Raw genomic sequence first — 24,949 nt, forward strand, 5'->3', positions numbered from 1 at the left:
ATTTGTCCCGGGTGTACTAAATTGGGAAGCGGATTTTCTCAGTCGGCACACCATTCAGGAAACCGAATGGGCACTACACCCAGAAGTGTTTCAGACACTGGTGAACAGATGGGGTCTACCGGAGATAGACCATATGGCGTCTCGTCTAAACAACAAAGTTCCGAGGTACGGATCAAGAACAAGGGACCCAGGAGCGATCCTGGTAGACGCACTGTCAGTAGAATGGAGGTTTCGGCTGGCATATCTGTTCCCTCCAATATCTCTGTTACCCAGAGTAGTGAGAAAGGTAAAACAGGCAAAAGGAGCAATCATTCTAATAGCTCCAGCTTGGCCAAGAAGGCATTGGTACACAGATCTGTTGAGAATGTCCGTGGAAGCACCGATACTGCTCCCTCAACGTCCAGATCTGTTAATGCAGGGTCCTTGTTGTCACAGTCATCTGGATCGCCTGTCTTTGACGGCGTGGCTGTTGAAACCTCTATCTTAGAGGCTAAAGGATTTTCAAAGCAGGTAATCCAAACCATGCTTAGAGCAAGAAAGCCTTCTTCGGCCCGTGTATATCATAGAATATGGCAAGCCTATATTCATTGGTGTTCTGGAAAAAATTACAATCCGAGATCTTTTAAAGTAGCTAGAATTTTGGATTTCCTGCTGGCAGGATTGGATAAAGGGTTGAAGATTGCTTCCTTGAGGGTGCAAGTCTCGGCGTTGACTGTATGGTTTCAGCAGAAGATTGCTGACCTACAGGATGTACGTACATTTTTCCAAGGAGTAGTACATATTCAACCTCCATTTGTTCCTCCTGCAGCTCCCTGGGATTTGAATTTAGTTCTTAAATTTCTCCAGGGTCCTTTGTTTGAACCACTTGGGAGAGCGGATATTAAGTGGTTAACGGTTAAAGTTCTTTTTTTACTGGCAATGGCGTCAGCCAGAAGAGTGTCAGATTTAGGAGCATTATCATGTAAGTCTCCTTTCCTAAGTTTATTTCCAGACAGAGCAGTTCTCAGAACGAGATCTAGTTATCTTCCAAAGGTGGTGTCAAAGTTTCACCTGAATGAAGAGATTGTAGTCCCAGCTTTTCAGGTATCGGGACTATCTGCGGGAGAAGCGTCACTGGACGTGGTCCGGGCTTTAAAAATCTACATAGATCGTACTAGTGCCATCAGGAAAACAGATTCCCTCTTCATCCTCTACGGATTCCATAGGAGAAGTTGGCCTGCTAGTAAACAGACGCTGGCGAGATGGCTCCGAATGGTAATATCAGAAGCTTATTCTCATGCAGATCTCCCTATTCCGGCTAATGTCTCTGCACACTCTACACGTAAGGTAGGTCCTTCTTGGGCAGCACAACAGCATCAGCAGAACAGATATGTAGGGCAGCCATATGGTCTTCCATAAACACATTCATCAGACATTATGCCTTGGATACTTTTGCCTCTCATGACGCAGACTTCGGGCGAAAGGTCCTCCTGTGCAATCAGGAGCGTCCCCACCACTAAAATGGCTTTGGGAATCCCAATGTTATACTGTGGATAATCCTGTGGACCCAGCCAGAGAAATAAACGTTATGGTAAGAACTTACCGTTGATAACGTGATTTCTCTTATGTCCACAGGTATCTACAGGGATCCCACCCTGACGCATCTGATTTGAGGATCTAGACAAACACTAAAAACCTCTTCCTTCTTGTATGGAAGGGTGTGCATGTGTGTTCTTATCGCCTGTACAGGTCTCTACCTAATGTTCCTGCCTAAATTCGCTGTGGAAAGAACTGATCTGACTGAGTCAGTGGGCGGGACTATATAGTGGAGGCCCCAATGCATCCTGGGAGGCCAGAAAGCTCGTGACCGTGTTGGTGCCATTTTCGCTGTCGCTCGACAATATCCCAATGTTATCCTGTGGATACCTGTGGACATAAGAGAAATCACGTTATCAACAGTAAGTTCTTACCATAACGTTTATTTCTTCATCAGGGTTCATAAGTTCCACAGGGAACATCGGGGTTGTAGGTGGTGAATGAGAGTCAGGCACCAAACAGTTAAAAGAAATTTGACCCTGCGGCGCTAATACCTGCACAGAGAAGAAAACTTTGGTATGCCTGATTCCTGATGCAGGCAATGTGTGTCTAACCTCCCAAACTAAGGTAATCTCTAAAAAAAAAAAAAAAAAAAGTGTTACACCTGGTGCTTCAGTAAGGCACAATCCACAGGACAATAAAATAAATGTTTTATTAATATAAAAATCACGTATAAAAATACAAATAATACTTCCGGGAGCTAATTAGTCACAGCTAGTGTACACAATAATAGCATAGAACATTTCTTGTAACATTAATTGCGTTGTATGTCTGATGTTACTATAGTATCACTTTTTTTTTTTTTTTTGTAGATTACCAAACAGTTAAAGCTTTAGCTTGTCTCCACTCTCCTATAACCCCGCCTCCATGCTCAGGGATTCAGTTTTAACTTGGTGCCTGCAAGAAGCAGATGCACCATGACGGGGCTACTCAGCAGCCCCAAAGCTTTTTATTTTTCATTATTTTACTTTGTATTTTTGTCTTGGGCTGTCAGCGATGTAAGTCAGTGTGATTCAGCGCTGCAACTCCATCACCACCTCTGCTGGCGTGAAAATTCCCGCTTGACCTCAGTTGGGAACTTGCGGCAGGGGGCATACAGGGCGACTAGCACCGCTGCCTGTGGGGACCCCAGGACTGCGTGGCTGGCAAATCAGGGGGCAGGTAAGAGGGTACCTTCTCCCGGGACACGCATACAAATCGGGGCGACGGACCGCGGCACTAGTGTGGACGCTGTCACCGAACAGGGACTCCATAAGACCACCATGGCAATATAGGGCACAGGTCTGGGTATGCAAACTCTTATTTCATAAGGCCCACAAAGTACCTGGGGTGGAAGACCAGCATAGGGTAGGGGGTAGGCGGTGCTGGTCTGGGCTGGAGTCTACAGCAGTCTTCATGCCTTTGAGCTGTCTCTCTCCCTCAGAGACCCGGGCAGTAATCTTACAGCACAGGCAGCAGCAAGGTCTGCGGGAACACTGGGCTCATTCTCCCTGTAAAAACGTCAGCAGCACGCCAGGTTTTACATCCACTTATATCCTTCCTGCTTCAAAATAAGCTGAGTAGTTTATTCAAGTGTTCATTGCAAAAATATTGTATATTTCTGCTGCGGGGTAAACTGGGCTCCAGAAGGATTAACATCGGGGTGTAGAGGCACTAACAGGCTCAAAGCTTTTGACTGTTCCCAAGATGCTCAGCGCCGCCTCCTCTATAACCCCGCCTCCATGCACAGGAGCTCGGTTTGTAAGTTGGTGCCATGCAGTAAGCAAGCACTCAACAGGTGGGCTGCCTTAGGCAGCCTATTGATAGCTTATTTGAAAGAAAAGAACTGAAGATTCTTCTGACAGACTACAAGTGCTGCACCAGGCACAGTCTCATAGACTTTTCTGTCTGCAGCTCTGTCGCCCCCAGCGGCGCTGTATACCCCCGCGCCCTGGTTGCCGGGTCACTGCAGCGGATGCTCTGGTTCCTTCACAACATCAGTCATACACACGCCGCCGTCCTCCTGGATCGTGGGGCCGCAGGTACGGGGGAGGTAAGGGGTCTCTTTGACCGCACTTTACCGCAATCCAACGCGGCCGTGGACACTGACTACTGGCCTCCAGGGACAATTAATGGGCACAGGTCTGGGGTTTTTTGTATTGTACATAAACCCCGCTTTTCACTGCCTGCAGCGCCCGGTGGGGACGCCAGCAGGGGGAGCAGGTCGGACCTGTGGCCCCTCCCCCCAGCCCCAGGGCACCATTTCTGCAAATGTTCCCGCCCTGGAGCTGCATTTCTCCCCTTCATTCCCGGCCAGCAGCCATTACAGACAGAGCTGAACTGTTCCTGGGACTGCTGAGGCAAATCCTCCTCGGTAGAACCGCCTGATTGCCAGCGCTGTGCTTCATACAGGACACTTAAGTATTCTACCTGTCACTGGGACAGTGTTAGTTAAGAAAGAGTGCATACATTCAGGGTTGTGTGGTACAAACACCCTGTGATATACACAGAGCCGTAACTAGGTCTGGGCTCGGAGCTAGCAGGTGTGTGCCGATGGTGCCATGCCCACAGCGCAAATGCACTGAGGGCGCACCATCGGGCATCACACCTGCTAGCTCCGAGCCCAGACTGCTGAAGGCGGCATCGCCTGTGTCCCGCTGATGGCGGCGCCGCCCGCCCTTGTCCCTCTGAAGCCGCCACCCGCCCGCCTGGAAACAACCGTGTCCCGCTGAAGCCACCCGCCCAACTGTGTTCCGCAACTTCCTCTGAACTTGAAGCCGCCGCCCGCCCGCCTGTGTACAGCTTCAGCGCTGGACACAGGCAGGCGGGCGGCTTCAAGTTCAGAGGAAGTTTTCAAGCCGCTGCGGCGTCTGTGCAGCCTTCTCAATGGCCCAGCGGCAGCCCGGCTCCCCTCCCCTGCAATACAGAATCTGCTGCCGCACACCAGACTCCTGCTGCTGAAGCCGCCACCTGCCCGCCCGTGTCCCCATGAAGCCGCCGCTACCCGCCCGCAACAGCATGTAAGTGACTACACTACACTATATTACACTACACTTCACTACAGAACACTACACTACTACACTATATTACACTACACTACACCACAGTACACTTCACTATACTACACTACACCGTAAGGGTAGGAAGGGGGGGTGTAAGTGGGACTGGCTGCCATACTGTATTAAAGGGGGAAAGGGGGACTCTGCCTGCCATAATGTGTAAAAGGGGGACTCTGCTGTAATGTGTAAAAGGAGACGCTCTCTGCCGTAATGTGTAAAAAAGGAGACGCTGTCTGCTGTAACGTGTAAAAGAGGGACGCTGTCTGCCGTAATGTGTAAAAAGGGGACCCGGTCTGCTGTAATGTGTAAAAAAGGGGACGCTGTCCGCCGTAATGTTTAAAAAAGGGGACGCTGTCTGCCATAATGTGTAAAAAGGGGGACGCTGTCTGCCGTAATGTGTAAAAAAAAAATGAGACGCTGTCTGCCGTAATGTGTAATAAAGGAGGACGCTGTCTGCCGTAATGTGTAAAAAGGGGACTCTGTCTGCCGTAATGTGTAAAAAAAGGGGACTCTGTCTGCCGTAATGTGTAAAAAAGGGGGCGCTGTTTGCCGTAATGTATAATAAGTGACGCTGTCTGCCGTAATGTGTAAAAAGAGGACGCTGTCTGCCGTAATGTGTAAAAAGAGGAAGCTGTCTGCCGTAATGTGTAAAAGAGGCTCTACCTGGTGTAGTGGCGCTACTGTGCGGCGTAATTTGAATAATGGAGACTACCGTGCACCATTATATGAATTGGTATTATTTTGTGGCCACACCCCTTTCCCGTGAAGCCACGCCCTATATATTTTTGCACGCGCCTACGGAGCGCACTGCCGCCGGTTTCCGTTAAAGGGGGGGCGCTGATGCCGTTTCTTGCACACAGCGCTAAAATGTCTAGTTACGGCACTGGATATACATCCAGTATATACTGTGCTTTGTTATATGTATTGTTGACACATATAGCCATACTGAGTATTACTTTGTATTGCTAGTCCAGTGCAGTTTTATGGTACATAATTTCTGCATGGTACGCTTGTGACTATGTGTGTGTGCATGTAGCTGCTGCGTGGTTGCCTTATTGAAGGGTATTGCACTCAGTGGGCTACTCCTATATTGCTATACCTGAGGGGGCTAAGTGTTTCAGGTTTCTTTCTGTATGACATAGGATTGTATCACAAAATATACTTGCTGTGTATTTTTACTTGTGATTCATAGTCGCCCTATATATCTCTTGGACTCCCGGTTTGTGCTGTCATAGTCACATTTCACCGGGTGTTCTTGCTAGGTGTATTGCTGCTACACCTTGTACCAGGTTGCCCTATATTGTGCACAGTCTTATGTCTGCTACACGTTGCAACGATGCTGGGGCTTCTCCCACATTGCGTGGCAGTGAGGCCGCAGATGTGATGGAGGAAAATATGGCAGCTGAGAGTTCAGGTTCAGGGGGTTGCTTACCCCCCAGTGGGTCGGTAGCACCTGGGACATCACAGGACCCACCTTGGGCTACGTTTTCCACGCTGTTAAACACGCTTGTAACTAAATTGGCGCCACCTGTGGGATCACCTGTGCCAATGCAGCAGTTTATGGTCCCTGCTATTAATCTGCCATGGGCAGATCAAATCTCCTCTCAGTTACAGCATTTGAACCGGTCACTGACTAAATCTAAATGTCACTTTTGCCCGCCTAAGACTAAGTCGTCTTCTAAATGTGCCATTGCCTCCTCCCAATCCACCGCTATCCCTGACACGTCCTCTGAGGAGGATGGTGCATATACTGATCCCACAGACACTGACACAGATGTTTCTGATGGGGAAGGGAAGTCATTGGTGGATGTCCCGGATTTGATTTAATTAATTAGGCTCATTCTTAAGGTGTCTGATGATCCTGAGCCTGAGGCTGTCTCTAAGAAACCGGATAGGTTTAAGCGTAAGAAGGTGGTTAACCAAGTTTTACCTCACTCTGAACACCTCTTTGACATACGTCAAGATTCCTGGGAAAATCCGGGGACAAAATTCACACCGAATAAGAGACTGTTGGCTCGCTATCCTCTCTGCGGAGATATGTAAGAATTGGGAAACTCCTCCGCCTGTAGATTCTCATGTGGCGCGTATGGTTGTTTCCTCTGCTCTGCCAGTAACTACCGTCACCTCTCTGAAGGAACCGACGGATAGACGTGTGGAGGGTTGTTTAAAAGCGATTTATACCCTAACGGGGGCTGTGCATAGGCCGACCATTGCAGCAACTTGGGCTGCTGAAGTTGTTGAGGCGTGGGCTCAGGAGCTTGAGGCGGAATTGCCTTCCAAAGCATCTGAGCATGCTCGACAATGTCTCTCATATATTGCCATGGCTTCTTTGTAACTTAAGGAGGCGGCCTCCGATGCCGGGGTGCTCGCGGCCAAGGCTGCTACTACGTCCGTCTTGGCCAGACATATCCTTTGGTTGAGATCCTGGTCGGTGGATATGGATTCCAAGAAAACCCTGGAGGTGCTCCCTTATAAGGGCGACATTCTCTTTGGAGAAGACCTCAATAAGATTGTGGCTGATCTGGCTACTGCTAAAACAGCTTGCCTACCTAGTACAGCTCCTTCCGTTCAGAAGGCTAAAAGTACTTTCCCTCGGCCCTTTCGTCCTCCAAGAAGAGCAAAAGGTCAGGCATACCCAAAGCAAGCTCGTGCTTCCAGACCTGCCAATCCCGCAATGCAAGTGCTGGGTCTCATGGTGTCGGCTTTCGACATGGTGGAGTATGCTCAATTCCACTCTCGCCCTCCTCAGAAGTTAATTCTGACCAAGTGGGGTGGCCTGCCTCACCGGATCAGATCTCACATGATCTCATTGTCTCCGGAGGTCCGCCTGTCACTGAGCTGGTGGCTTCAGGACCAACGATTGAGCAGGGGCCGGCCCTTCTGGATATCCAACTGGGTCCTTCTGACGACGGATGCCAGTCTGAGAGGTTGGGGCACGGAGTTGGAACAACACTCTCTTCAGGGTCGGTGGACCAAGGAGGTGTCTCTACTCCCGATCAATATTCTGGAACTGCGGGCAGTGTTCAATGCATTGACAATGGCCCAGCATCTGATACAGAACATACCTGTTCAAGTATAGTCGGACAACGCCACAACGGTGGCGTACATAAATCATCAAGGCGGCACACGAAGCCGCATGGCAATGAGGGAAGTTTCACAGATTCTTCAGTGGGCGGAGCGCCATCTGCCGGCCATATCCGCAGTGTTCATTCCGGGCGTCCTGAACTGGGAAGCGGACTATCTCAGTCGTCAGGACGTACACGCCGGAGAGTGGAGCCTCCATCCGGAGGTGTTTCAACTTCTCATGGACACGTGAGGTCTTCCAGATGTGGATCTGATGGCTTCTCGACACAATCACAAGGTTCCGGTCTTCGGAGCAAGGACAAGGGATCCTCAAGCTGCGTTCGTGGATGCTCTGGAAATTCCATGGAACTTTCAGCTACCGTATGTGTTCCCTCCTGTGTCACTCCTGCCTAGAGTAATACGGAAGTTCAAGCAAGAAGGAGGAAACCTGCTTCTGGTCGCTCCAGCATGGCCCAGACGGCACTGGTTCTCCGATCTCCTGGGTCTCTCGTGGGATCGTCCCCTTCTGCTTCCACAATGACCAGATCTCCTCATTCAGGGCCCTTGCGTTTACCAGGATTTGGCCCGTCTGACTTTGACGGCATGGCTCTTGAAGCTTCTGTCCAGAGGGCCAAGGGTTTTTCTGAGGCGGTCGTTCAAACTATGTTGAAGGCCCGTAAGACGGCTTCTGCTCGGATCTACCATAGGGTCTGGAATGCTTACTTTACTTGGTTTGCGTCTCACAATCATGACGTTTTCAAGTTTAGTACAGCCTGGACTTTGACCTGCGTCTGACCTCCCTCAAGGTTCACATCTCTACCTTGTTGGTTTGGTTTCAGAGAAAAATTGCTACCCTACCTGATGTCCATACATTCACTCAGGGTGTGTTGCGGATTCAGCCTCCTTATGTGCCACCTGTGGCCCCTTGGGACTTGTCGGTGGTTTTGGAGGCATTGCAAGAGTTTCCGTTTGAGCCTCTTGCCTCTGCTGACCTTAAGTGGCTTTCCCTTAAGGTCCTATTCTTGCTGGCGATCGCTTCAGCTAGAAGGGTCTCGGACTTGGGTGCCTTATCCTGTAAGTCTCCCTATTTGATTTTTCACCGTGACCGGGCGGTTCTTAGAACGCGGCCAGGTTATTTACCTCAGGTGGTTTCTTCCTTCCACCTTAACCAGGAGATTGTGGTTCCGGCCTTTAATTCTCCTCAGTTGTCTTCCAAAGAGCGATCTTTGAATGTGGTACGGGCTCTCCGTATCTATGTGAAGAGAACATTAGGAAATCTGCAACTTCCTCCATTAGGAAATCTGATTCTCTTTTTGTATTGTTTGGTTTTCACAAACATGGCTGGCCTGCTTCTAAGCAGACTACGGCCAGATGGATTAGAATGGTTATTGCACATGCTTATGTACAGACTGATCGTCCGGTTCCTGCTACCATTAAAGCCCATTCTACTCGGTCGGTTGGACCTTCTTGGGCGGCCCACCGTGGTTGCGACCCTTGAACAATTGTGCAAGGCGGTAATGTGGTCCTCCAGGAACACGTTTATAAGGTTCTATGCCTTCGATACCGCCGCTTTCCAGGATGCTTCCTTTGGACGCCGGGTTCTTGTGCCCGCTACAGTGCGTCCCCTCCCATGAGGAACTGTTTTAGGACATCCCCGATATTAATCCTTGTGGAGCCCAGTGTACCCCGCAGCAGAAAACGAGATTTATGGTAAGAACTTACCATTGTTAAATATCTTTCTGCGAGGTACACTGGGCTCCACAAGGCGCCCACCCTGACGCACTTAGCTTCTTTGGGTTGGTATTGGCATAGCCACTGACACCCTCTCCTGTGGTGAGTGTGTGGTGTAATTGGCTATGAGCGATTGTTGTCTCTGGTACCTGCTACTGCATTGTGCTGGTTAACGAAACTGAGCTCCTGTGCACGGAGGCGGGGTTTTAGAGGAGGCGGCGCTGTGCATCTTGGGAACAGTCAAAGGCTTTGAGCCTGTTGGTGCCTCGGATCAAGATCCTACTCTACACCCCGATGTTAATCCTTGTGGAGCCCAGTGTACCTCGCAGAAAGAGATTTAACAACGTAAGTTCTTACCATAAATCTCGTTTTATCTGCATTGTATGTGACTGTGTGCTTCTTCTGCTTTCTGAGTTCTCTTTTCAGCTGTACTGTATATTACTGTCTGTTTCTGTACCCAGGGCACAGGTGCTACCAGGGTTATTTCTCACAGCACATATTGGCTGTGTTCAGACACATACCACATTCCGCACTGTTTATATCCTTGTATTCAGAGTTCAGGGGCGCCTACATTGTTTCACTAATATGTCTAACAAAAAGGGTCGCAAACAAGTGCAATCCCGTGTTATTCCTATGTAGAGTTTGTTCACCAGGGTTATCTGCAGAGGATGTTATACAAGATGGTCTCTATGCAAACTGTTATACACCTCCTAGTCAGTCCACACCTCCTGCCACCACGCAGGAGCCTCCCTCGGCGAACCTTCCCTAACTGGTACTTGGAGGACCAACTGACTCCTACCATTGCGCCCCCCCATGTCACTTAATATAGTACCAATAGTTAATCTACCTTGGGTGGATACGCTGTCTACTCAAGTGCAACAACTAACGCAAACTGACGAGATAAAAGGTTCTGACGGGGCATAAATATACCACTGGTTTCTCGAGGCAGGCTACTTCATCCCCTCAATCCCAGTCTTTACCAGATGTGTCATCTGAGGAAGAGGGGTAAAATACAGCTCTCTGACATAGGGGGTCATTCCGAGTTGATCGCTAGCTGAAAATGTTCGCCGCGCTGCGATTAAGTAAAAAAAAGGCACTTCTGCGCATGCGTATGCTGCGCAGTGCGCACGCGCGACGTACTTTCACAACAGACGATGTTTTTTTACACAAGGTCTAGCGAAGCTTTTCAGTCGCAATGGCCACCGCAGAGTGATTGACATGAAGTGGGCGTTTCTGGGTGTCAACTAACAGTTTTCAGGGAGTGTTCGAAAAAACGCAGGCATGCCAGGAAAAACGTAGGCATGGCTGGCCGAATGCAGGGCGTGTTTGTGACGTCAAATCCGGAACTGAACAGTCTGAAGTTATCGCAAGCGCTGAGTAGGTCTGCAGCTACTCTAAAATTGCCCAATTTTTTTTGTAGCCGCTCTGCAATCTTTTCGTTCGCACTTCTGCTAAGCTAAAATACACTCCCAGAGGGCGACGGCTTAGCGTTTGCACGACTGCTAAAAACTGCTAGCGAGCGATCAACTCGGAATGAACCCCATAGACTCCTGTGCAGCAGAGGAGGAAGCTCCCATTCTGGTGGATGTACCTGCGCTAATTGAAGCTATTAAATATTCTTCAACTTTCTGATGAGGAGGAACCCACACCTGTTTCTAAGAAAACTGATTTGTTTAAAAAGCAAAAAAGATAATTAAAACTGAATCCCCATATTCTGATCATTTAATGGAAATTAGGCAGGAACCCAGGAATACTCCTGGTAAAAGTTTTCTTTGTCTAAGCGTGCATTGGCGCGCTATCCTTTACCAGCACCTGTATATGCAAAGTGGAAAACTTCGCCTCTGGTGGACTCTAATGTTACACATCTTGTAGTGTCGTCCACTTTGCCTGTCACCACTGGCTTCTCATTGAAGGACCCTACAGATACTGTAGATGTATAGAAAACTGTTTGAAATCTATTTATTCGCTCGCATTGGCTATACATAGACCCACAGTGGCAGCTTCATGGGCAACTAAGGCTATTGAAGCATGGGTGCAGGCAGTTAAAGAGAACTGCCTTTAGATATGTCTGAGGAATGCAGGAAGTATCTCACGCATGTTAAGTCAGCCTTATCTGAGGCTGTTGTTTTAGCAGCTGATAGTGTAGGAGCTTCCGCAGTATAGTATATATATATATTGATTCACGTTTTTCGCATTTATTAAGATATTTACTGTTAATCACAAAATGAGTTGATATGTCCTTAAGAAAAATGTGCAGAGCTGGTCAGAATACTATATTTGCTGAATAATCTTGTTTTAAGGCATGACTTGTACAAGACAAATGCAACATTAAATGTATTGGAAATGTATCCAAGACGGACAAAGCAACACCAGATATATCCAAGGCTAATTGAGAAGAATAAAGAAAGAAATCTTTTGAGTTTATGTCCGAAAGACTGATAAACGAAATAATAACCATTTTCAAGGCTGTCCTAGTTGCCACTTCTAACATTGTATGACAATCGATGTATTCAAGACATACATGGTGTATTCTGATTGGCTAAAATGTATTGGCAAGCATAAACCCTTTGTGTTCAAGCTATAAATAATAAAGCCATGACGGCCCCCGAGCGGGTCACTTATGATTTGCTTCGGTTACGCATAAATTTGTGTCATCTTATCATTCATTGACCTCCAACCGGTTGCTAAAGGGGAACAGCATTCTGACTGATGACTGAAGAGAGTTCATAATCAGACCTGAATAGGTTAATATACCCTATCACAGCAAAGGCGTCTGCTACATCTGTGTTGGCACAATGTATTCTTTGGCTGTGTTATTGGAAGGTGGATTTGTATTCCAAGAAAACTTTGGAAATCCTTCCCTTCACAGGTGACGTTTTCTTTGGTGAGGAACTAAATAAAACTTCGACATCCTTGGCTGCTGCCAAAACAGCCTTTTTGCCCCTACTAAAAAGTACCACTTTTTGTTCCTTTTGTCCTCAAGGAAAAGCTAAAGAACAGTCATTTCCTAGACCAATGTGCCCAGCAAAGCCCTCTAAGCCCAAGGTCAAGTAACCCCGGTCAGCTCGTCAACCTGCAGCCTGTCAGGGTGGGAGGCCGACTTCTGCACTTTGCGCAGGTTTGAATCACGACCACTTCAGACACTTGGGTGCAAGAAAATGTCTCTTGGTGGGTATGCCGTCTCTTTCAAGGGGCGCTTCCCTCGACAGTATTTCAATACAGGCCTACCTTCAGATCCGATAAAGGCTCAAATACTCCCAAGACGTGGTCAGTTTCCTTCTACATTTAGGAGTGATGGTGCCGGTTCCTTCGTCCCAATGGCGCAGAGGCTACTATTTGACCCTGTTCTTAGTCCCAAGTAGTCCCAAAACCAAACGGGTCACACGGCCAATTCTCAACCTCAATCTTTAAACAAGTTTTGCATGGAAACCTTGTGAACCATAGTTCTAGCCATGGAACCTGGGGACTTCATTGTTACCCTGCATATACAGGATGCATATATGCATATTCCTACTGCTATTTCCCACCAGTAATTCCTGCGGTTTGCTATATGCAACCAACATTATCAGTTCCAGGCACTGCGGTTTGGCCTAGCTACGGCACCCAGAACTTTTACCAAAGTCATGGCTGTCATGGCAGCACACATCTGCCAAGGTATTTGAATTCTCCCGCACCTGGACGATCTGCTGATCCTGGCAAATTCACAAATGTTCTCCTCAGTCATTTCCCAACTGACAGTAGCCTTCCTACAACGTCACAGATGGCTAATAAATTGGAAAAAGTTCTCCCTTACGCCGTCACAACGGTTGTTGCATCTGAGAGCACTTATAGACGGTCACTGTCGATGACTTTACCTATCCCTGGACAAGATTTTGAAACTGGAGACCAAAGTACGGCCCTTCCTTCACCGTCCTCAAGTGTCGGTGCGTTCAGCAATGCAAATCCTTGGGCTAATGGTGTCAACATTCGACATAGTCGAATTCGCTAAGTTTCATTCTCGTCGGCGGGGCCACGGCGGCAAGCGGGTAGGAAGCAGGATACAGGAGCTCCCTGGATAATTAATCCTGATCAACTCCTTGGGCTCCCCTAAACCTGCTTTCCGGCTCCTAACTCTCACAGTCTCTCTGGGGAGGCGGCGGGCATCACTGTGAGACTTCTGCCCGTGTCTCCGGCCAGCGCCGGCTGCCGCCCGGTTCTCAAGCCTAGGCTGCCAGCACATCCCCGGCCTCGATTTGCGGGACACTGCCGCGGGCGCGCGCGGACCCACGGTGAAGATTGCCGCTGCCGGCGGCGTGGGGTGAGCGGCGCCCTCCCCTTGCACCACCTGGATTCCATACCTGACTGCTCCTGTCCCCTGGAGCCCGAGATCCGTGTCCCTGAGTGAGGGAGGTGAGGCAGTGGGCCCGGCGGCCATTTTGGAAGTTCCTCCCTGCATTAACCCTTTCTGCACTGCACTGCTCTGGGACTTTACAGGAGCTGCAGGGCTGAATAAAGTGACCCAGGACACGCTGCCCTGTTTTTCTTTCTTTGCCCAGCCTATATTATATTATAACACCTCCTCTTGGGTCCCCCTGGCCCCCATCCCCCCTCTGTTTCACTATAAGACACCTGGGGCCCTGGTACATTGCTGACACTGCAATTACTGTCCTTTGCTGCACCTCCTGACACTGAATTACCTGGGCTTTGAGTGCTGCTTGAACATTGATATTATGGTGAGGGGTGGTCAAAGCGCGGCGACGGCTAAATTGGAGAAGTTCGCCCGTCAGCCTCCCACCCAGCCGACGCAATCCTCTCCTAAAACCTCCCCATCTACCCGACCCGTTCCCCCGGCTGGGGCCGATACGGGTGCGGACATGCAGCCGTCTGCTCCTTCCATTCAACAAGTGTTGGAGGCCATAGCGGCCAGCGAACAACGCCTGTCAGACAAAATGGAGAAGGTGCAGTGCGATTTATCACTGTTACGCCAGGATGTCCAGCGCGTCCGAGAGAGAGTGGGCGAAACCGAGACGCGGGTCTCCAACCTAGAGGACCTCACTGGCCCCTTGCAGCGGTCTGTGTCGGCTGTCTCCCAGCAAGTTTCGGCTATGCAAACTAAACTCCTGGATATGGAGGGACGCCTTCGCAGAAACAACGTGAGATTCGTGGGCCTGCCTGAAAAGGAGGAGGGGGCACATCCCGAGGATTTCCTGGAGTCCTGGCTAAAAGAGGCGTATGGCGCTGAATCCTTTACGCCTCAATTTGCGGTGGAGTGGGCGCACCGAGTGCCATTCCGGCCTCTGCCTCCGGGTGCACCTCCGCGAACATTTATAGCCAAGTTTCTGCACTACAAAGACCGGGACTCCGTCCTGCGCCTGGGCCGCGTGAAGGGCCCCCTGCTTCGAAATGGTGTTCGGGTGTTGGCATTTCCAGATTTTGCAGCGGATGTCCAGAAGGATCGGGCCCAGTTTCTGCCCATCAAGCGGCGTCTTCGTGACCTGAATCTTCCCTATTCGATGCTGTTTCCCTCCAGGCTGCGTGTGGTGTCGGACGGAGAAACTAAGTTCTTCAGTTCTCCGAGGGAGGCGGCGGCCTGGCTGGACAGATACGCTCCGGGTGCCCGCCAGATGGCTCCGGACTGACATCCAGTGTCCGTTCTATATGGGCCTACGATATGCAAGTATAAGTCCGGGGAGCTTCCTTTTGTACTAGTTGTTCTGGACTTTGTTGGGTAGTGACTTTTACACATTGGGTTTTGTATTGGGGTTTTTTGTTTGAATCTGTATGATACGCATAGCACTGCCGTAGGCTTTCGGATCGCCAAGGTTAGAGCTCTGTTAGGGATATGTGTATGCCACAGTTCGGGGAGGTATACGGGGAGGGGGGCTGTTGTTGGGATGATGTTTGTTTTTCTGTTTTCCTATTTCTCTTTTTTTCAATTTTTTGTTTTTCATATGACCATTTATCAAACTGCGAGGTGATGTTGTGCTATTTAGAGGGGTTTGGCTCGGGGCCCGGGGCCTGCGGGCGATATGGTTCCAGGGATGGTACCGTGTACGGGCAGATAGAAACTTGGATAATGGTGATGGGGGTCTCCTTTCTCACCTTGTAGGGTCTCTGCACGCTGTGTCCCAGATGGTACAAAGGACGACATGTCTGCCTTAAAGATTCTGGCATGGAATGTCCGGGGCATTAATAATAAAGTAAAGCGATCCTTAGTATTTCAAATGATTAAGAAATATGGCCCGGATATTATCTGTCTGAGTGAAACTCATTTGGAGGGGAATAGACTATTGTCGCTCCGCAGGCCTTGGGTAGGCTGGGCGTATCATTCCTCTCTCTCCTCCTCTTCCAGGGGGGTGTCAGTCGTGATAAAGAGAACTGTACAGTTTGAATTAATTACGGTAAACATGGATCCAAATGGTAGGTTTGTGTTTCTGGAATGCAAGCTGAACTCCCGTAGTTTCTTTATTTTGTCTATGTTCCTCCCCCATTCTCGTATGATGTCCTGCAGAAGGCGGCCTCATTTATTGCTGCCTCTCCGCATACTCCTGTTATTTGTGTTGGGGATTTTAACAACGTGCTGGATGCCTCTCTGGATAGATGGAGGTCTTCTCGGGATTCGGGGGCGGGGGGTGGCCAATCTATATCTGAATCTAAGTTTGCGGATTTTATAGATAGCATGCAGTGGGTGGATGTATGGAGGGCTCGCTACCCTACGCTTAGGCAGTACTCATGTTTCTCCGGTACGCATGGCTCCTTCTCCACAATCGACCTGGCCCTGCTCTCGCCCGTGCTCCTACCTAGTATAACGGATGTTCATTATGAGGCACGGGGGGTGTCCGACCATTCGCCCCTGTTACTGTCTCTCGATGTGGAGTGCCGGAGGGGACAGTCTTATTGGAAGTTACACCCGTCCTGGCTGATTCAGCTGGGAGAGTGCCCGGAATTACCGCCTAGGTGGGAGGGTTTCTTTGAGGATAATGTGGGCTCGGCCCCGACACCGGTTATATGGGATGCATTCAAAGCTTATTTACGTGGTACGCTGATAGGCAAAATAGCTGCCCGCAAGATAGAGTACAAAGTGACGGAGAGACGGCTTGAATCTGAATATAGGGATCTAGAGACCCGCTACTTAGCTCAGGGTACCTCTGCGCTAAAGGCAAGTTGGCTACTAGCTCAAGAGGCCTGGCTAGCTCACCTCTCGGATAGAAATGCGCGCTCCCTTTTGTTCAGGGCCACCAATATATATATGCAGGCGGACAGGCCAGGTAGTTTATTGGCCCATTTGGTGCACTATGACCGTCCTGGGTCCACGATAGTGCAGATGTCTGACCCTGATGGCTCCATAGTAGATAATACCCCCGACATAGCACAGATGTTTTTTTCATACTTTAAAGAGGTCTATGACTCTCAGTCGACGTGCTCCATGGAGGACCTAGAACTGTACCTGTCCAATATACCCCTTTCCAAGCTTTCCCCCGAGGCTAGGGATATTCTAGACGTGCCCTTAACTTTGGAGGAGGTGACTGCAGCGGTGGGTTTGTCTCCCAGTGGCAAGTCTCCGGGAAGCGATGGCATCCCCACTGAGCTGTATAAATAATACATACAGTTCTTTGGTCCCAAGCTGCATGAGATGTATACATACATATTTTCCACTAATCAACTTCCTCCCTCAATGTCCGAGGCCGTAATTGTAGTACTGCCAAAGCCCGGCAAGGACCCCAAACTAGTAGAGTCCTATAGACCGATCTCCCTTATCGCTACCGATGCCAAGATCCTGGCAAAAATCCTTGCGGTCCAGCTCAACTTGGTCATTACATCTATAATACACCAGTATCAATCTGGCTTCATGCCAGGGAAATCCACGTCCATTAATTTGCGCAAGCTATACACTATTTGGCAGGCTCCTCATGACTTCCCCTCGGACGCGGTTGTGGTTTCCTTAGATGCGGCTAAGGCATTCGACAGTGTTGAATGGCCATATCTGTGGGGGGTCATGACATGTATGGGCTTCGGCCCCAATTTTATACGATGGATCAAACTGCTATATCAAAGCCACGCGCCAGGATCTTGGTTAATGGCTATGTCTCTTCCTCCTTTACTCTGACTCGGGGCACCAGACAGGGATGCCCCCTCTCCCCAGCCTTATTTGCCATAGCCATCGAACCCTTGGCCTGTTTGGTCAGATCGCACCCGGACATTGGGGGAGTTGACACGGGCCCATGTACTGACAAAATAGCCCTTTATGCAGACGACCTATTACTCTTTTTACACGACTACAGTGTGGATATGCCTGTAGTGTTGCAGGTCATAGAGACCTTTAGCGGCTTTTCTGGTCTCCGCATCAACTGGTCCAAATCATTTATAATGCCCATTCTGGGCTCTCCTCCCCGGGTCCCAAAGATTTCCCTACCGCTGAGCTGGACAGGCCAGTTTCAATATCTTGGGATCCAGGTTACTAATGACCCCTCGGATTTTATACCCTTGAACCTTGACCCACTTGTACAGCTGATTGTACGCAAGTCGAGGGCCTGGTGTAAACTCCCGCTGACAATGACAGGTAGGGTTAGCCTTATTAAGATGATAGTTTTGCCCAAACTACTGTATGTTCTTTCGCAATCCCCTGTATACATATTCCCGGCCTTCATTAAGAAATTAAACAGTATACTATCATCTCTGATATGGGCCAATAAAAGGCCTAGAATAAAGTTAAATACCCTCACTAGACAAAAAGTTGATGGCGGCTTGGCCTTGCCTCACTTCCAGTTATACTACTAAGGGGCCCAGCTGGCACACATCGGTATCTGGTTGCGGGGTGGAGTGGAGGCCGGTCTGTGCTGGGCGTTTCTCCAATGTTACTACCCGGACCTTTCTCCGACACAGATTCTAGTGGGGGGGAGCGCCTCTCGGCTGTCCCCTCCTATTGTTTTTCAGGCCATGAAGATCTGGATGGCTTTGATACGTATGCTTGGGTATGATGGTATGGACCCGGATACTCCCCTTTGGCACTCTGCATCACTCCATGAACTGGGGTCTCTGGAGGGGGTGGTGGTGTGGGCCCCGTACTCAGTAACTTCCATATTCCAGTTGTACAACAATGGTACAATGAAGTCCTTTCAGCAACTAAAGGAAGAGTTTGGTCTCCCGAACTCTTACTTTTATAGATTTTTACAGTTCAGGCACGCTTTACAATCACAGTTCGGGGATTCCCCCCCGGTGCTTCTCCCCTTTCCTATAAAGACCTTTCTATGCTCATTGGCCCTCATTCCGAGTTGTTCGCTCGCAAGCTGCTTTTAGCAGCTTTGCACACGCTAAGCCGCCGCCTACTGGGAGTGAATCTTAGCTTATCAAAATAGCGAACGAAAGATTCGCAATATTGCGAAAAGACTTCTCTGTGCAGTTTCTGAGTAGCTCGAGACTTACTCTTCCAGTGCGATCAGTTCAGTGCTTGTCGTTCCTGGTTTGACGTCACAAACACACCCAGCGTTCGCCCAGACACTCCTCCATTTCTCCAGCCACTCCCGCATTTTTCCCAGAAACGGTAGCGTTTTTTCAAACACTCCCATAAAATGGCCTGTTTCTGCCCAGAAACACCCACTTCCTGTCAATCACATTACGATCACCAGAACGAAGAAAAAACCTCGTAATACCGTGAGTAAAATACCTAACTGCATAGCAAATTTACTTGGCGCAGTTGCACTGCGGACATTGCACATGCGCATTAGCGACTAATCGCTCCGTTGCGAAAAAAAAATAACGAGCGATCAACTCGGAATGACCACCATTGGGTCGGGTCAAGGTGATCTCCTTCACTTACTCGTACCTTTTAAAAACAATGCACGCTGACCCGCGCTCGAACCTTCGGGAACGCTGGGAGCGTGACGTGGGCCCCATGGATGTGGAGGACTGGGAGGTGGCGCTGGGGAACTCGAGCCAAGTCACCAAATCACTACGGTTCCAACAAATCCAACTCTTTATATTGCATAGATCATATATGACTCCGAACAGGCTGGCCAGATTTGGGGCCGGTGGCGACGCCGCCTGTCTTAAGTGCGGGACCGCTGGCGGATCATTCTGGCACCTGGTGTGGGAGTGTCCATCCTTGCAGGCGTTCTGGGCTAGGGTCGGGTCGATTCTGGAACACACGGGGATACCGAGTGGCATGCTGACTCAAAGATTTTGCATTCTGGGAGTAGGAGGAACTGACTTTGGGACTAAGTGGGAGGACTTGTATGCTCGCAGTATATGCGCCCTCGCCAAGGTGTGCATTGCGCGGACATGGATGGCTTCACACTCCCCTAAGATGTCTGCATTTAAAGCCCTTGTGAATGACACAGTATTGAAGGATCGGTACATTTATATGAAAAATAATGCCCTTTCTAAACATGAGAAGATATGGTCCTCCTGGATTAACTCTACATACTCCTCCCCTGCCCTTAGAATTTGAAGATTTATAACTTAACTTAAATTGTCGTATGTCTTTTACGGCGGCCCGGCTACTCTGGACCCGCGGGGACGAACCAGGCTCTTCTCCCGTACTCTACACTGTAGGGATAATGCACCTCATCTCCCACAACTGTAGGTATCTAGGATTGCTGGTGTTGTTTTGGTCTGTTTTATTTATGTTTTTTTTTGCTTTCCATCTCCTTCTTTTTTTTTTATATATTTTTTTTTTCTTCGGGCAGGCTTTACTAGGCCCCATAGTTGGGGGGGTTTACCGAAGTATTTCGGAGAGAAAACAAGAAATGTTAGTATGTGTTTTGACCTTGCTTGCAGACTTCAGAGACACTGGCATCTGTGGGTTGACATTCTATGGATCTGCGACCACTTGCTAAACCACGCATATGCACATATTGTTTGAGAAGGATCTGTGCATGACTATATTGTATAACAACAATTGAAGCTCCTGGTGTAAACTGAAATGTCTGTAATAAGTTCATTCTTGTTGAATAAAAATACTCTATTCAAAAAAAAGTTTCATTCTCGTCCTCTGCAAAGACTGATTCTTTCCAGGTGGAACAGCCAGCCTCATCGCATTAGATCCCAACTGATAACTCTGACTCCAAAGGTTCGGCTGTCACTGACTTGGTGCCTCCAAGACCAGCAACTGAACATGGGATACCCCTTCTGGGTCCCCCAATGGGTCCTGTTCACAACAGATGCCAGCCTTCGTGGCTGGGGAGCGGTAACTGAACAACATTCGTTTTCGGGATGAAGGAGCCTAGCGAAGTTACAGTTGCCAATCATTGTGTTGGAGTTGAGGGCGGTGTACAGGGAACTGACTCTAGCCCACACACTCCTCAAAGACAGACCAGTCCAGGTTCAGTCAGACATCGCCACAATAGTGGCATATATCAATCATCAGGGAGGCACTCGCAGCAAGATGGTGAATGCAGGAAGTTTCCAAAATTCTCTGATGTGCCAAACATCATCTATCAGCCATATCAGCGGTATTCCTTCCAGGCGTACACAACTGGGAAGCGGACTTCCTCAGTCGTTAGGATGTTCACGCAGGAGAATGGGCTCTTCACGCAGACGTAACTTCTGGTGGAGAAATGGGGCCTACCAGACGTGGATTTCATGGCCTCACGCCACATCCACAAGGTTCCAGTCTTTGGATCCTGAACCACAGATCCTCAGTCAGCATTCATCTCCCTGTCCGGCCTGTGAACCCTTCATCTACCATATATCTTCCCTCCAGTATCCCTTCTACCTCGGGTCCTTCGGAAATTCAAACAAGTAGGAAGCAACCTCATTCCGGTGGCCCAGATGACATTGGTTATCCGATCTCCAGGGCCTCTCAGTGGGAAGAAAAGAAAGTTATAGTAGACGTACCTTTGTTAACTCCAGTAACATGGCCTCTCTGGGTTTTTTGTGGCATTGGCCTCTGGTTCATTTCTCCTGTCTGAGAGAATGTGTTCTTATATGCCTAATATCTTTCTTCTCTCCTTTCCTCTGCCTGCTTTGCGCTGGTTAACAAAAACGGAATCCCTGACCATGGAGGTGGGGTTATAGGAGAGAGGAGCCAAGCATTCTGGGACAAGCTAAAGCTTTAACTGTTTGGTGCCTGAAACTCATTCACCACCTACAACCCTGATGTCCCCTGTGGAACCTATGAAATTCGAAGAGAGAGTTAACAAGGTTAAGTTTACCATAATGCTTCTTTTTACCAGCTACTGCCTAATATTCACTTCAGTGCCAAGAACTGTAGGAAGCAGTAAGAATATGCACTTAGCTGTCCTCCTTCTGTGTCATTTTTCCATCTTGAGATGATCTGATTTTTTCCCCCCACAGTTTGCAGTAAAATGAATTTACTGTCATTTTATGAATTACGGTCCTTGTTGATGGATGTATCACTTTCCCCAAACTTGTGATTGGGGTAACACAATTAGATGAAAATAGACATTGCAGAATAAATTAGAGATTTCTTCCTCCGCCACAGGGGATACAGACTTTACGCTGGGTATAATCTGGCGAGTAGATGTCTGGGCACCAAATGGTTACCTTTTCTTTTTTCAATTGGAGAGGAGGGGGTGTAGGTGGTGGAGAGGACCTGGCACCAAACAGTTAAATGGAAAGGATAAAGAGAACTTGTCTCTTGGTGGTATGCCAATTCCACCCTCCCGGCACTAATTAAAGATATCTCACAAATGAATATGTATATAAAAGAAAAATTCAACACACTACAGCGTATGTTTTTAAGACTTAGTTAGAGTCTTAGGCATACAGGTACATACATAGATAGATATTTAAAACATCGCGCTGTGTGTTACTGATTGTTTTGCTTTCATAAATATAGGCAGTATTGAATTATATATATATATATATATATATATAAATAAAAATATAAACATATATTATAGGAGTGGCTCTGTATAAATCAGTGATGAGATCGGGAGACGTCCGCAAATATCTCAAATAACATTTATTACATATACATACCTAAAAACATGCATCTAAAATCTAAAACAATAATCACCTTTCAAGCATGCATATAGCCAGTTTTAACTTGAACAAGGGAATAATCCCTAATTAGCATAAAATATGTATGATTGATTAAATAGCTGCCTTGGTGACACTTTATGTGAATATATGCTGAAGTCCTGAATAAACAGTGTGTAACACTGTATTGAACAGTCTTTAATACTGGGTCCACACACGGAATTGCTACTTTGTATGCCGGCGTCCCGGCTGTGATAGAAACAGTTCAGTGTGAAACTGAAAGCAGTATTTATAGTTACCACTGATTCTCCCTGCTAGGATGACGTATCCGTCCCTTTTCTTCACCCGGTGGTGAAGGACTTCAGCATATATTCACATAAAGTGTCACCAAGGCAGCTATTTAATCAATCATACATTTTTTATGCTAATTAAGGATTATTCCATTGTTCAAGTTAAAACTGGCTATATGCATGCATGAAAGGTGATTATTGTTTTACATTTTAGATGCATGTTTTTATGTATGTATATGTAATAAATGTTATTTGAGATATTTGCGGACGTCTCCCGATCTCATCACTGATTTATACAGAGCCACTCCTATAATATATGTTTATATTTTTATTTATATATATATATATATAATTCAATACTGCCTATATTTATGAAAGCAAAACAATCAGTAACACACAGCGCGATGTTTTAAATATCTACCAAACAGTTAAAGCTTTATCATATCCCAGGATTCTCCAGTCCTTTTCCCCCATGCCCCGCCCACAGCCCAGGCTATTCCGTTTAGTTTTGGTGCCAGCAGGAGCTGGTTCGCCTTCAAACAGTTAGGCTGCTATTAAGCAGCCCTAGCTTTAATTTTATGATTTCTTTTATTTTTACTACTAGACAGCTAGCAGCGCTGGCAGTCCTCAGGATGTCAGTGCTGCTGCTCCATCAACGTCCTTCCGACACCGCAACACCAATAATCGTTCTGGTGATTCCGGCGGGACATGGCTACACGGAAAAACCACGGACTACAGACTGAGTGGGAGGACTGGAGACAGATCGGAGGTGCTGATGTGTGCCCCAGTTAATCCCCAATAGAGCAGCAGGACTAACTATACGGTGCCGGGAAGTTTATTGAGGCCAGGGAACCTGGTGGTTGATGTGCGCATAGGGGAAGCCATCTTTCTTCCAGCGGCCCCTTCCACAGATCAAGGTGCCATTCCATTGCAGTCTTAACACCTCTGAGCAGTGCCGTAACTAGGCATTTTAGCGCTGTGTGCAAGAAACGACAGTGGCGCCCCCCCCCCCCATGGAAGACAGGGGCAGTGCGCGCCGTAGGCGCGTGCAAATTTTATAGGGGTGTGGCTTCACGGGGAAGGGGCGTGGCCACAAAATAATAGCAATTCATACTACGGTGCACAGTAGTCTACATTATTCAAATTACGCTGCACAGTAGCGCCACTACACCAGGTAGAGCCCCTTTTATACATTACAGCAGACAGCGTCCCCCTTTTTACACATTACAGCAGACAGTCCCCGTTTTTACACATTGCGGCAGACAGTCCCCCTTTTTACACATTGCGGCAGCCAGGCCCCCTTTTTACACATTGCGGCAGCCAGTCCCCCTTTTTACACATTGCGGCAGCCAGGCCCCCTCTTTACACATTGCGGCAGCCAGTCCCCCTTTTTACACATGCGGCAGCCAGTCCCCCTTTTTACACATTGCGGCAGCCAGGCCCCCTCTTTACACATTGCGGCAGCCAGTCCCCCTTTTTACACATTGCGGCAGCCAGTCCCCCTTTTTACACATTGCGGCAGCCAGGCCCCCTCTTTACACATTGCGGCAGCCAGTCCCCCTTTTTATACATTGCGGCAGCCAGGCCCCCTTTTTACACATTGCGGCAGCCAGTCCCCCTTTTTACACATTGCGGTAGACGGTGTCCCAGAGAGAGAGAGAGAGATACTTACCATCTCCCTGCTGGCAGTCAGGCTCCTCGTGCAGCTCCCTCGGTGCAGGCAGTGAGGTGAGAAGGAGGAGGAGGGAGGGGGAGCAGGGAGCAGCAGCAGCGCTATGTCATTGGTAGTAAGCGCCGCTGCAGCATCCCCCTCTCCTTCCGTATTGGCTGCCCGGCGCTGCTGTGGATGCTGGGATGGAGGAACCGCATCCCAGCATCCACAGCAGCGCCGGGCAGCCAATACAGAAGGAGAGGGGGATGCTGCAGCGGCGCTTACTACCAATGAAATAGCGCTGCTGCGGCTCCCTGCTCCCCCTCCCTCCTCCTCCTTCTCCGCTGCCCGGCGCTAGTCTCTTCTCCCTCCACAGCGCGGCTCACGGCGCACACAGCAGAGGCGGCATGTAATGGGTCAATTTGACTCATTACATGCCGCTGGCCGTGCGCCCTCAGGGCAACTGCGCTGTGTGCCAAGCCCACTTGGCACACACGTAGTTACAGCCCTGCCTCTGAGCTGCTCCTCCCTCACCCTCCTCTCCCTCAGAGACCCACAGTAGCCATTTTCTTCAAAGCAGCTACAATTCTCTGGGAACGCTGGGTCCAGTCTCCCTGTATACCTCTCTTAGGAGCCAGGTGATACAGCGCTGTATCCTACCAGCCACTGCGGTCTGTGTA

The sequence above is a fragment of the Pseudophryne corroboree genome, chromosome 6 (genome assembly GCF_028390025.1).
Source record: "Pseudophryne corroboree isolate aPseCor3 chromosome 6, aPseCor3.hap2, whole genome shotgun sequence".
Classification (NCBI taxonomy): domain Eukaryota; kingdom Metazoa; phylum Chordata; class Amphibia; order Anura; family Myobatrachidae; genus Pseudophryne; species Pseudophryne corroboree.